Source organism: Octopus sinensis, linkage group LG5, assembly GCF_006345805.1.
Source record: "Octopus sinensis linkage group LG5, ASM634580v1, whole genome shotgun sequence".
Classification (NCBI taxonomy): domain Eukaryota; kingdom Metazoa; phylum Mollusca; class Cephalopoda; order Octopoda; family Octopodidae; genus Octopus; species Octopus sinensis.
The window spans coordinates 87,925,229-87,937,331 of NC_043001.1; the positions used below are offsets into that span (position 1 = coordinate 87,925,229).

General features: G+C 38.8%; 1 protein-coding gene across 1 annotated transcript in view; it reads left to right on the forward strand.

Moving 5' to 3' along the window:
• The window catches only part of LOC115212065 (E3 ubiquitin-protein ligase CHIP-like), a 99,063-nt gene that overhangs the window by 36,887 nt on the left and 50,073 nt on the right, over nt 1-12,103 (forward strand). The gene's annotated exons all lie outside the window — the stretch shown is intronic.

Below are 12,103 nucleotides of genomic sequence, written 5' to 3' on the forward strand. Positions count from 1 at the left end.
ACTAGATGATCCATGTAACATTGTGATGCTTGCCTCTATCCATCCATCCACCTTCTCTGCCCTCTGTTCCTGAGAGTGTTGTGGGGCTAGAGTCCTTAGGTATTTCCTTCCATGGATCCTATTAGAAGCAACTGTCATAAGAGTTTACTGCTGAATTTGTCCAAGCATGACCCACCAAGACTACAGATATTATCCAGTCATCTTGTTCTTGGTCTATCCCTACATCTTCTGTTTAACTTGGCTTAACCCTTTTGATACCAACCTGCCTGAAACCGCCTCTGGCTCTGTCGTACAAATGTCTTGTTTTCAAAAGTTCTGAATTAAAATCTTCTACCAAACCTTAGTCACAGTTTATACTCCTAACACTAACTTGATGATAACTCTTTGTTATATTCAAAATTAATTGAAAGAAACATAGAGCGTCTCAACAGAAATATGGTAACAAAAGGGTTAAAGAATTTGTCTTATGATTGCTCAGCTTGAAGAATCCATCTTGTAATTGGGATGCATGTTCTGCATTTCTGTATTGTTGTGATTTGTTTATGTATGTATGTATGGTTTGAGACACAGACATAGCTGGCATAATCAGCAATGGATCTAATGTACCATTTGTTTGAAGTTATATGTATTTTTTGTGTGTTGGCCATCTGTGGTACTTGTAAGGGCTCTAAGTTTATTTGCACATTTTTTACTCTCCTGTTTGGTGTCATTGATAATTCCTGTGGTATGCTGATGGTATGCTTATGTTGTGTAGGTTGGCCAGCTCTATTTTAACAGTTCTTTTTGGTTGTGAGAGCCATCTTATACCCTCTAATATGCAGTGAGATCACCATGCAGTTTGCAAGCCTATGAACCCTGAGGGGGCAGCTTTTTGCTAGGAGGTGAGAGATAAAAGTATGAGAGAAGGGGACAGAGCTCAGCATGTTTCTTGCTATAGGAGAGCTCCATGACTGTTTGTGTTTTAAAGAAAGGGTGAGAGTGATCAGGCGGAGCTGGAAAGAGATAAAAATAGCAGTGATGAGGAGTCTGAGTGGATCCTCAAGGTTCAGGGTAGGTAGAAATGAGTGGGACAGAGGGACCAGGAGTGTAGGTGGGTGAGTGGAATTTAGAAGAGAGTATGAATGAGTAATGAGAACATGCTTGCTTTTGGAGTTGGAGTATTACTCTTTTACTTGTTTCAGTCATTTTGACTGCAGCCATGCTGGAGCACTGCCTTTAGTCAAACAAACCGATCCCAGGACTTATTCTTTGTATGCCTAGTATTTATTCTGTTGGTCTTTTTTGCTGAACTGTTATGTAACAGGGATGTAAACACTACAACATCGGATACAAATGTTAGTAGAGGGACAAACACAGACACAAACACACAACTACACACACACACACACGACAGGCTTCTTTTGGTTTCTGTCTATCAAATCCACTCACAAAGCTTTGGTCAGCTGAAGGCTATTGTAGAAGACACTTGCCCAAGGTGCCATGCAGTGGGACTGAACCCAGAACCATATGGCTGGGAGCAAGCTTCTTACCACACAGCCACTCCTGTGCCTATGGTAAGTTATTTGAAGTTGTTATTGTGTTAATGTGTTATGTTCATTATTAGAGTTGCTATAAGGTGGCAGGCTGGTAGAATCAGTAGCATGCCAAGAGAAATGCTTAATGATATTTCGTCTGTCACTATGTTCTGAGTTCAAATTCTGCTGAGGTCGACTTTACCTTTCATTATTATGAGAGAGGTGAGCAGAGCAGGTTCCTACAGAGTGATCTGCAAGGCTATTCACATTTAATATGTGGAAAAAGAAGGTATTCACTGCTTGTTTTGTGGTTTACCTTGGATACAAACAATTTTGAGCTTTTAGGATATAAAAAATTTTTTGCGGGGGTGGTGGTGGTGGTGCTTTCCTTTTTTAGTTTCCCACTGCTTTATTATATTTCTGTTGCATATTGTATAGTATAAATGTATTGTGTTTGAGGTTGTCTCCAGTTTTAATTCATCATCACCACCATTTTAACGTCCACGTTTCCATGCTTGCATGGGCCAATTGGGATTCATTGAGCTAAATTATCTATGGCCAGATGCCCTTTCCTGTCACTATCCCAACCCTCACCTGTCTCTAAGCAGAGTAATATTTTGCCATGGCCAGATGTTTTCATGAAAGATTGGTAACAAAGAACACTGTCACACAGTGACATGCATTTGCAACTATCAAGCCATGTCAAGACAGAGATATAAACACACATACATTCATCCACCACTCATACACACAACAGGCTTCTTTCAGTTTCCGTCCATAACTCTCAGATTCATTCACAAGACCTTGGTTAGCCTGGCAGGTGTAGTGGAAAGCACTTTGCCCAAGATGCCATGCAGTGGGACTGAACCTGAAACCATGGGGTTGGGAAGCAAACTTCTCAACCACACAGCCATGCCTGCCCCTAATTGGGTTATTTTCATTGTGTAATTTCAGTTGTATTTTCATTGCTGTTCTTGATGAAATGTATTTTTAAAAATGATTTTGCTGTAGTGTTGGTTGGTGATTGGGGCTTAAAGCAGTTTTCAAAATTAGGTCCTGTCTCTTGCTGGAAGCTTTTTTTTATGTTTGATTAAGTGATTTCCTTCATTCATCTGTGAATGTGTTATGATGGTCTGTAAGTGTACAGAGGAGAATTAGTAGACTGTTTACTATGTGGTTGTAGTAGTTTTTAGCTTGACTACTTCATAAGGTTGATGTTAGACGAGTGTATTACAAGGTGATGTATTACAGTAGTGAGGGTGTGTGGCCTAGTGGTTTGGATGTTGTACTCAGGAGCGCAAGTTCATGGTTTCGTTTCCCAGACCGTATGATGCATTATGTTCTTGAGCAAAATCACTTCATCTGTAATCACACCTGATGTGTAGCACACCATTACAGGAAATGTCAATTTGATGGCGGAAGTGAGCTAATGGGCAGGCTGTTCAGCAAGAAATTGCAGAACCGACGAACTGGCAGAAATGTTGGCATACCAGGCGAAATGCTTAACAGTATTTTGTCTGCCGTTATGTTCTGAGTTCAAATTCCGCCGAGGTTGAGTTTGCCTTTCATCTTTTCGGGGTCGATAAATAAAGTACCATTTACACACTGGGGTCGATGTAATCGACTTGATTTGTTTGTCCTCTCTGTGTTTAGCCCCTTGTGGGTAGTTAAGAAATAGGTATTTCGTCTGCCGTTATGTTCTGAGTTCAAATTCCGCCAAGGTCGACTTTGCCTTTCATCCTTTCGGGGTTGATAAATTAAGTACCAGTTATGCACTAGGGTTGATGTAATCGACTTAATCCCTTTGTTTGTCCTTGTTTGTCCCCTCTATATTTAGCCCCTTGTGGGCAATAAAGAAATAAGAAATTGCAGAACCTTCATTTGTTGTCTATAGCAGGAAAGCCTATGAATAGTATGTTTAACCGTCTTGGATTCTGGTTATGTGTTATGCAATGGCTATTTCGGTTGTTGCTGGACATGTTTATTCACAGTCTGGGTTTATGTATGCTGGTTGTCCTTTTTTATGCTGTTGTAGTTTAGGCAAGTTTGTTGTTGGAGCTATAAACTTTATCAGGAAGAAACCACATCATCCAGGCATGGTTCTGTGGTTAAGAAATTTGCTGTCCAACCACATAGTTTCAGGTTCAGTCCCACAGTATGGTACCTTGAGCAAATATCTTTTGTGATAGCTTTGATCTGGCCAAAACTTTGTAAAGATGTGGAAGATGGTAACTGAAAGAAGCCCTTTATATATATATATATATATATATATATATATATGGTATTTTTTATATAAGCTTAAAGCTTATGGCGATCACCATGCAATGACTAAGGAAAATAGTCTAATAATGGGGCATATAAACTCTTGACAGAGAAAATGCTTTTCTATCCGTGTGGGACTCGAACCCACATCCCTTTGTTAATGCAACTGTGTTGCCTTTACACCAGCGAATTAGCCTTCCTCTTTCTGTCAAATTTAAGAACTATATTAGTTTGTATTTGTTTTATGTAAACAAACTTTCTATATAAGCTTTCAGTGTGAATGGTTTTGTTATACGGCGATGTATTTTACAATCCTGTAAATAATAATAATGGTATTTTTTTTAATGTAGGCTTAAAGCTTATGGTGACCACCATGCAATGACTCTTTTACTCTTTTACTTGTTTCAATCATTTGACTGTGGCCATGCTGGAGCACCACCTTTAGTCGAGCAAATCGACCCCAGGACTTATTCTTTGTGAGCCTAGTACTTATTCTATCGGTCTCTTTTGCTGAACTGCTAAGTTACAGGGACATAAACACACCAGCATCTGTTGTCAAGTGGTGTTGGGGGACAAACACAGACACACAAACACACACACACACACATATATATATATACATATGACAGGCTTCTTTCAGTTTCCGTCTACCAAATCCACTCACAAGGCTTTGGTCGGCCCAAGGCTATAGTAGAAGACACTTGCCCAAGGTCCCATGCAATGGGACTGAACCCGGAACCATGAGGTTGGTAAGCAAGCTACTTACCACACAGCCACCTATGCCTAAGGACTATTAGACTAAGGAAAATAGTCTAATAACGGGGCATATATTAGACTATTTTCCTTAGTCATTGCACAGTGATCACCATAAGCTTTAAGCTTATATAAAATATACCATTATTATTATTTACAGGATTGTAAAATATGGCGCTGTATAACAAAACCATTCGCACCGAAATATATATATATAAAATATAGAGAAAATTGAAAACGCAAAGTTAAGGCAGTCAAACAGATTCCCGAATGCATAAATGAAATCATTCAATTGAAGTAGATGATGTATATATATTTAAGCAAGCATGTGGCCATTTGCATACGAGGTGTAAATCTTTTTATTAGGAATTTTTTTGACTCTGCTAGATGATTAGTACGATGTAATTTTCCAAAGAGGACATCATCCTGATGAAGAGAACATTGTATATATGTATTATTTAATTTTTAACCATGACCTGTAATGTACCCCTGAAACATCCTCCAATTTTGGACCCTTTTTATTTCTGTATTTTTAACCTTGAAATTTAGCCCTCACTTGTTTTAGAATTTTATCTTTTATTTTGTAATTTTCATTTTATAATCTACTAGCAGTATCGCCCGGCGTTGCTCGGGTTTGTAAGGGAAATAACTATATAAGCATTTTTAGAGAGTTATAGCCAAAAAATAGCAAAATGCATTAAAAATGGAAAAAAAATTATGGTAAATTTTTTTTTAAATCGTTGACTCATCGTAGACATTTTTAGAGAGTTACTTCCCTTATATAATAGCGAAAAAATGCATTAAAATGGAAAAAAAATGATGGTAAATTTTTTTTTTAATCGTAGACTCATCGTAGACGCGCGCTAATACTCAGAAGGGCTCGATATGAATCCCAACTATAAGATACCCACTTTTGGTTACACTGCACTGCAAAATGTGGGAGTTGTTAGGAATCTAAATCGTAGGAGACAGACACACAACTTCACTTTTATATATAAAGATATGTATAAGTGATTTTTAGATGATTTAGGCAGTTTGCTATTTAAAATTGATGTTTTTATTCCTCAACCTCTCATTCGACTTGCACCTCCCATATTTATCATGCTTAACTCCTTACATGTAATTTTTATTTATATGTAATTTTATATGTATTTTATATATTTTTATATATCTTCTATATCTTTCTGTATGTTAAGTTTTATATTCTTTATTCCCTTGGAGAATCTTTGTGCCTGTATATGCATAATTTATGCTAATGTGTATAAATGTATATGCTTTAACTACTTTGATTGAATGATTTCATTTATGTGTTCAGAAATCTGTTAAACTGCCTTAACTTTGCATTTTCAATTTTCTCTACACCATATTTTTCTGCCTTGGCTCTCAATGAGCACTCTGTAAACAGCCCATATATTTTAAAATATATTTAATATATGGCGAGAATGGAAGAGGATAGCTGTGTGAAAAAGTGCCACACCCTAGCGGTTGAGGGAACTTGTGGAAGAGGTAGACCCAGGAAGACCTGGGATGAGATGGTGAAGCATGATCTTCGAATGTTAGGCCTCACTGAAGCAATGACTAGTGACCGAAACCTTTGGAAATATGTTGTGCTTGAGAAGACCCGGCAAGCCAAGTGAGACCATAACCTTTGGCCTATGCCAGGGATGTAACCAGCCCACTTATGCATACCTTTCTTTCATTGGACACTAGACTCTGCTTGCAAAGACCTGTTGAGGCAAGTGAAATCGAAATCAAATTTGATGACTGGCATCTGTGCTAGTGGAGCACTAAGAGCACCTTCCGAGCGTGGTCGTTGCCAGTACTGCCTGACTAGCCTCATGCCAGTGGCATGTAAAAGCACCCGCCACACTCTCGGAGTGGTTGGGGTTAGGAAGGGCATCCAGCTGTAGAAACTCTGTCAGATCAGATTGGAGTCTGGTGTAGCCATCTGGTTCGCCAGTCCTCAGTCAAATCGTCCAACCCATGCTAGCATTGAAAGTGGACGTTAAGTCTTGATGATGATATATATCTATATATGTATGTGTGTGTGTTTGTCTGACACCATGTGATAGTTGTAAATGAGTGTTGCTGTCATATAAGTGACATCCCTTATTTCCAAACTTCTGTAAAACTGTTGGGACAAGGGAAAATATTACCTTACCTGGAAACAGAGAAGTCCTGGAAACACGAAGAACATCTGACTGTAGAATAACTGCATCAACAAATTCCATTTGACCCAAGCAAACATAGAAAAGTGGAGTTTGAAAAGTGATGATTACAACTTTGATGGTACTTTGTTATAATTCGAAGTCTGTTTAAATGAACATTGATTAATTTATTTGGTTTGTCTGTTTTTAAATTAGTTTTGTAGAAAGGAATTTCTATTTCTCTGATATTCACTTCTTTTTTTTTTTGTTCATAGTCATCATATCCATATTTTTTATATTTTGTATCATATCTATTTGTATCTCTGCTAGATCAGATTGGCAGCCATCTGGTTTGCCAGTCCTCAGTCAAATCATCCAACACATGCTAGCATGGAAAGCAGACATTAAATGATGATATCAGTATTTTTTCATATTTCGTGTTTAGCTGTTAAGTTTTCACTATTCAACTGCCATTTTAGATGTGATAATCCTGTCTTTTTTTTTCTGGCATAGTGAGATTTGAGTGAGATTTGGCTGTTGTTTGTTGCAGGTTGAGCAATCATGTGGAGCTTCCTTGTCAGTTCATTCAAATGTATGTTTGTATATTTCATTACAAGGGCCTTTGAGTCAAAGGGTAGGATGTACATAAGTTAATAGTGAATCTCAGAAAACATGAAATTTAAGTTTCATTTCATTGTCTGTAGCAAAGTTAATTTATTTTCATCTTAAGATATTGTCCTAACAGTGTCACCTTAAAGGTATTGTTTTGTTCCTTCTCGAGTCATGCCTGGCCCATAAGGGCCTTTTTTCCGGTTTCCTTGGCGTATATGTTCCCCACCAGGACAGGATGCCAGTCCGTCGCAGGTGAGCTGCTAGATGCAGGAGGAAAGAGTGATAGAAAGTTGTGGCGAAAGAGTCAGCAGAAGTTCGCCATTGCCTTCTGTCGGAGCCGCGTGGAGCTTAGATGTTTCACTCATAAACACACATCACCCAGTCTGAGATTCAAACCCGCGATCCCTTAACTGTGAGTCCACTGCTCTAACCACTAGGCCATGTGCCTCCACAAGGTATTGTTTGATGTGTGTCAGTGAGATAGAAATATTGGTATCATCATATATGTGAATGAGTAACGTATGCTGATTGAAGAATATTGTGAATTAGTGGTGAGGTGTATTTGTATAGTAAAGGAGACTAATACCAAGGAGACTAGGGAAGAACTAATCAGAATGACTGAAGGTTGGTTGTCAGAATAGAAAGGAAGTGAGCTGGCAGAAATGTTAGCACGGGCAAAATGCGTAGCAGTATTTCGTCTGCCGTTACATTGTGAGTTCAAATTCCACCGAGGTCGACTTTGCCTTTCATCCTTTCGGGGTCGATTAAATAAGTACCAGTTATGCACTGGGGTTGATGTAATCAACTTAATCTGTGTGACTGTCCTTGTTTGTCCCCTCTGTGTTTAGCCCCTTGTGGGTAGTAAAGAAATAGGTATTTCGTCTGTCTTTACGTTCTGAGTTCAAATTCCGCCGAGGTCGACTTTGCCTTTCATCCTTTCGGGGTTGATAAATTAAGTACCAGTTACGCACTGGGTTTGATGTAATCGACTTAATCCCTTTGTCTGTCCTTGTTTGTCCCCTCTATATTTAGTCCCTTGTGGGCAATAAAGAAATAAGAATAGATCAGGTAGTATATGCAACAGTTTGGGCATCCCAAGTAAATCTTTGGTTGGAGTGGGTAGTTGGAGGTATGCAAAGGTTGGTCAACTGTTCCTACTGTAATAAGCCTTGCAAATGGGATGGGATGATAAAAGGCTGAGATGCACACATACCCTGTATTATCTTATTTACCAGTTGGTGTATATATATATATATATATATATATATATACACATATACACACCACACAATGTAGTTTCTGAGGCAGTAATATGGTTTTGTAGAACTATTCTGTCCATAATTCATCATCATCAACATCGTTTAACATCCGTTTTCCATGCTTGCACAGGTTGGACGGTTCAACCGGGGTCTGGGAAGCCAGGAGGCTGCACCAAGCTCCAGTGTGATCTGGCAGTGTTTCTACAGCTGGATGCTCTTCCTAACTCCAACCACTCCGTGAGTGTAATGGGTGCTTTTTACGTGCCACCAGCACAGGTGTCAGGGGTGACTGGCAAATGGCTACGATCGGTTGGTGCTTTTTATGTGCCACCGGCACAGAAGCCAGTCAAGGCAGTGCTGGCATCAGCCACGTTTGGGTGGTGCTTTTTCGGATATATAGAAAAATGCTCATGAAGATTACAGTGATACTGATGAGGATTAAAATGAATGCAATAACTTAATACTCTCAATGCTGACCCACTGTCAAGTTGAGTTGTATCTCCTGTCTCATTCATACTACAACAGTGTCTTCTTGATGTCTACTGTTCTCTCATTACGAAGCTCACGTCTCTTTTCCTCTCATCACCTACTTTAGTCACTTATTCAAGCCCTTTGCTTTTTATGAAGTATAAGCCATTGTCAACTTTTCTCTACTGTTCCCAATTCTGGGTTGTCTTTTCTGTTTTTCAGCTCTATCTCAGTATCTTACTATCTGCTATTTTTAATGGTATTCCCTCTTCCACTTCCCTTGTGGAAATACGTTTCCTTGAAGAAATGCCTTTACCTCCCAGGTCTTGTTGGTTTTGAATTGCCAATGATGCTTCTGTAACTTTGCTGTTTTATTGGTAGGGATGTTGGATGTACACAACCCATATTTACTTCTAGGAAGAAGTGCTCTGTATTAGTCTGGCCCTTGTCCTTTAACTTACCCAAAATGAGAGGCCCTACTGTGAGCTTGTGCTCTACAGGCATTAGTTTTGATGTGATGGCTTTTGTGCCTCAGTTGCACCGGAGCCATCACGTCACAACTAGGACTGAATGTTGTGGTGGTCTCATCATCTACACGCTGTACTAAACCTTTTCCTACTCCTTCTACAGGATCATTTCCTCCTCAAACTTTATTCCCTTTAATCACTCAGGTCAAAATAAGTCTGAACTGCATAAAAACACCCAGTTGTTCCTTGAACTATAGTTAGGCTACCTTTCAGTTTTTCGCCACATATTGGTAATAGAGATAGTTTTATGAGTGAATCAACAGACTGACTGAGATGGTTAGATGGAAAGAAAGAGAGACAGATGGCTGTACAAGTAGACAAAGACAAATGGCTGTATGGGAGAGAGAGAGAGAGAGAGAAGTAGACATATATGTATGGATAGAGAGAGAGAGAGAGATAGACAGGTGTATGTATGGGTAGAGAGAGAGATAGACAAGTGTATATGGGTAGAGAGAGAGATAGACAGATGTATGAATCAGTAGTGAAAGAGAGAGAGAAGTAGACAGATGTATGTATTTGGAGAGAGAGAAGTAGACAGATGTATGTATGGGTAGAGAGAGAGAGAGAGAGAGAGAGAGAGAGAGAGAGAGAGAAAGAGAGAAAGAGAGAAGTAGACAGATGTATGTATGGGTAGAGAGAGATAGAGAGTGAAAGAGAGAAGTAGACAGATGTATGTATGGGTAGTGAGAGAGAGAAGTAGACAGATGTGTGTATGGAAGGAGAAAGAGAGAGTAGTCAAATGTATGTATGGGGAGAGAAAGAGAGAGAGTGAGTGTGTGTGACAGATTTATGTATGGGTAGAAAAAAGAGAGAGATGTATGTGTAGGGAAGGAGTGAGTGAGGGATGTATGTGTGATGAGAGAGAGATGTATGTATGCATGACTTGGAAGGAGATTTATATATGGTAGAAAGAAAGAGATATGTATGCATGTTAGATAGACAGACAGAAAGAAGAATGGGTAGAGAAACAGAGAGTGGGGTATCTGTGAGTCGAGACACATAGACAGATATATATGTATAGGTAGAGACTTACAGGCATTACATGGGCACACAGAACAGACATACTAATGTTTTATGGATAAAGAGACAGGCTGTTATTTGTATGGGTAGAGAGACAATGGTAGAGAGAGAATCAGACAGAAGGATGTATGGGTGTGAGGAACAAACAGATGTAGACCAACAAACAGATGTAGAAACAGATGTTTGTATGGTGAGAGAGAGAGAGTCATACAAATGATAGTATATCTAAAGAGACAGGCAGATAGATGGCTATATGTGTAGAGAGAAAGGCAGGCAGGATTCTGTATAGTTGGGGAGACAGACAGATGGCTGTATATGTAGAGAGATAAACAGAGGTGGCTGTATAAATGAGACATACAGACAGACAAATATGAGTAACAAGTGAGACAGTTAGAAAGAAAGGGCTCGATGAGCAGACACAAGAGACCTGAATGAATTCACAAAGATATTTGGGTAGGTAAATTAATAGACACACTGACATCTGGATGGATTGACTGATACACAGGTGTCTAGCTGGACTGGTAGACATGCTGACATCTGGCTGGATGAGTCAAGAGACTTGTTGACATTTGGATAGTTGGATTGATTGACACATGGATGTCTGGATTGTTGGATCAGCACTGTACTGACATTTGGATGGATGGATTGATGGTTGGGTTGATAGACACAGTAATGTCTGGACAATTGGATTAATGGACACATTGACATCTGGATGGGTTTATTGACTGACATAGATATTGATATGGATAGACATACTAAGTCAGAATGAATAGATTGTCATCCATTTAGATATATCGATAGATATACCGATGTCTAGATGGTTAGATTAATAAGCTGACAGATATCAGGATGCATTGAGTTGTAGACACAGGTGTCTTGTTTGAGACATTCATAAACTAACAGATGTCTAGATGGATAAGTAAAAGAAGAGACATGCAGATTGATATAGCTATGAATGGATGTGTGGATATGTAGGTAGATGGATAGACAGACAGTCTGACATGTGGAAAAGGAATAAAAATCTGACTAGATCAATAGACATATTTGGAGATGGATCAATACAGAGAGATATATAAATAGATGTATATAAATAGCTTGTGTTTACAGCCATACATGCTAACACAGTACCTGATCCAGTCTATATATAACCAATCAATCCATATTGCTAGCTACTATTTATACAAGCAAACCAAACTACTTGTCTATTTTTGGCATTTTGTAATTTCTTAATTGTTATTGTTTGTGTTGATGTTAAAAGATGTATTATTACTGCTGCCGTTGTTGTAGTTATTATGTTGTTTTTGTTGTTGTATTGTTGTTACAGCTATTGTATTGATTTTTTTTTTTACTGTTGTAGGTATTGTATGTAGTAATACCACTTTTTTGTTCATGTTGTTGTTATAGCTGTTGTATTATTATTGTGACTGATGCTGATATTGTATTGTTGAGGTGGTGGTTATTAAGCAGACGCAGGTATAGCTGTGTAGTTAAGACATGTGCATCCCAACCACATGGTTTCAGGTTCAGTTCTTGTGTGTGAC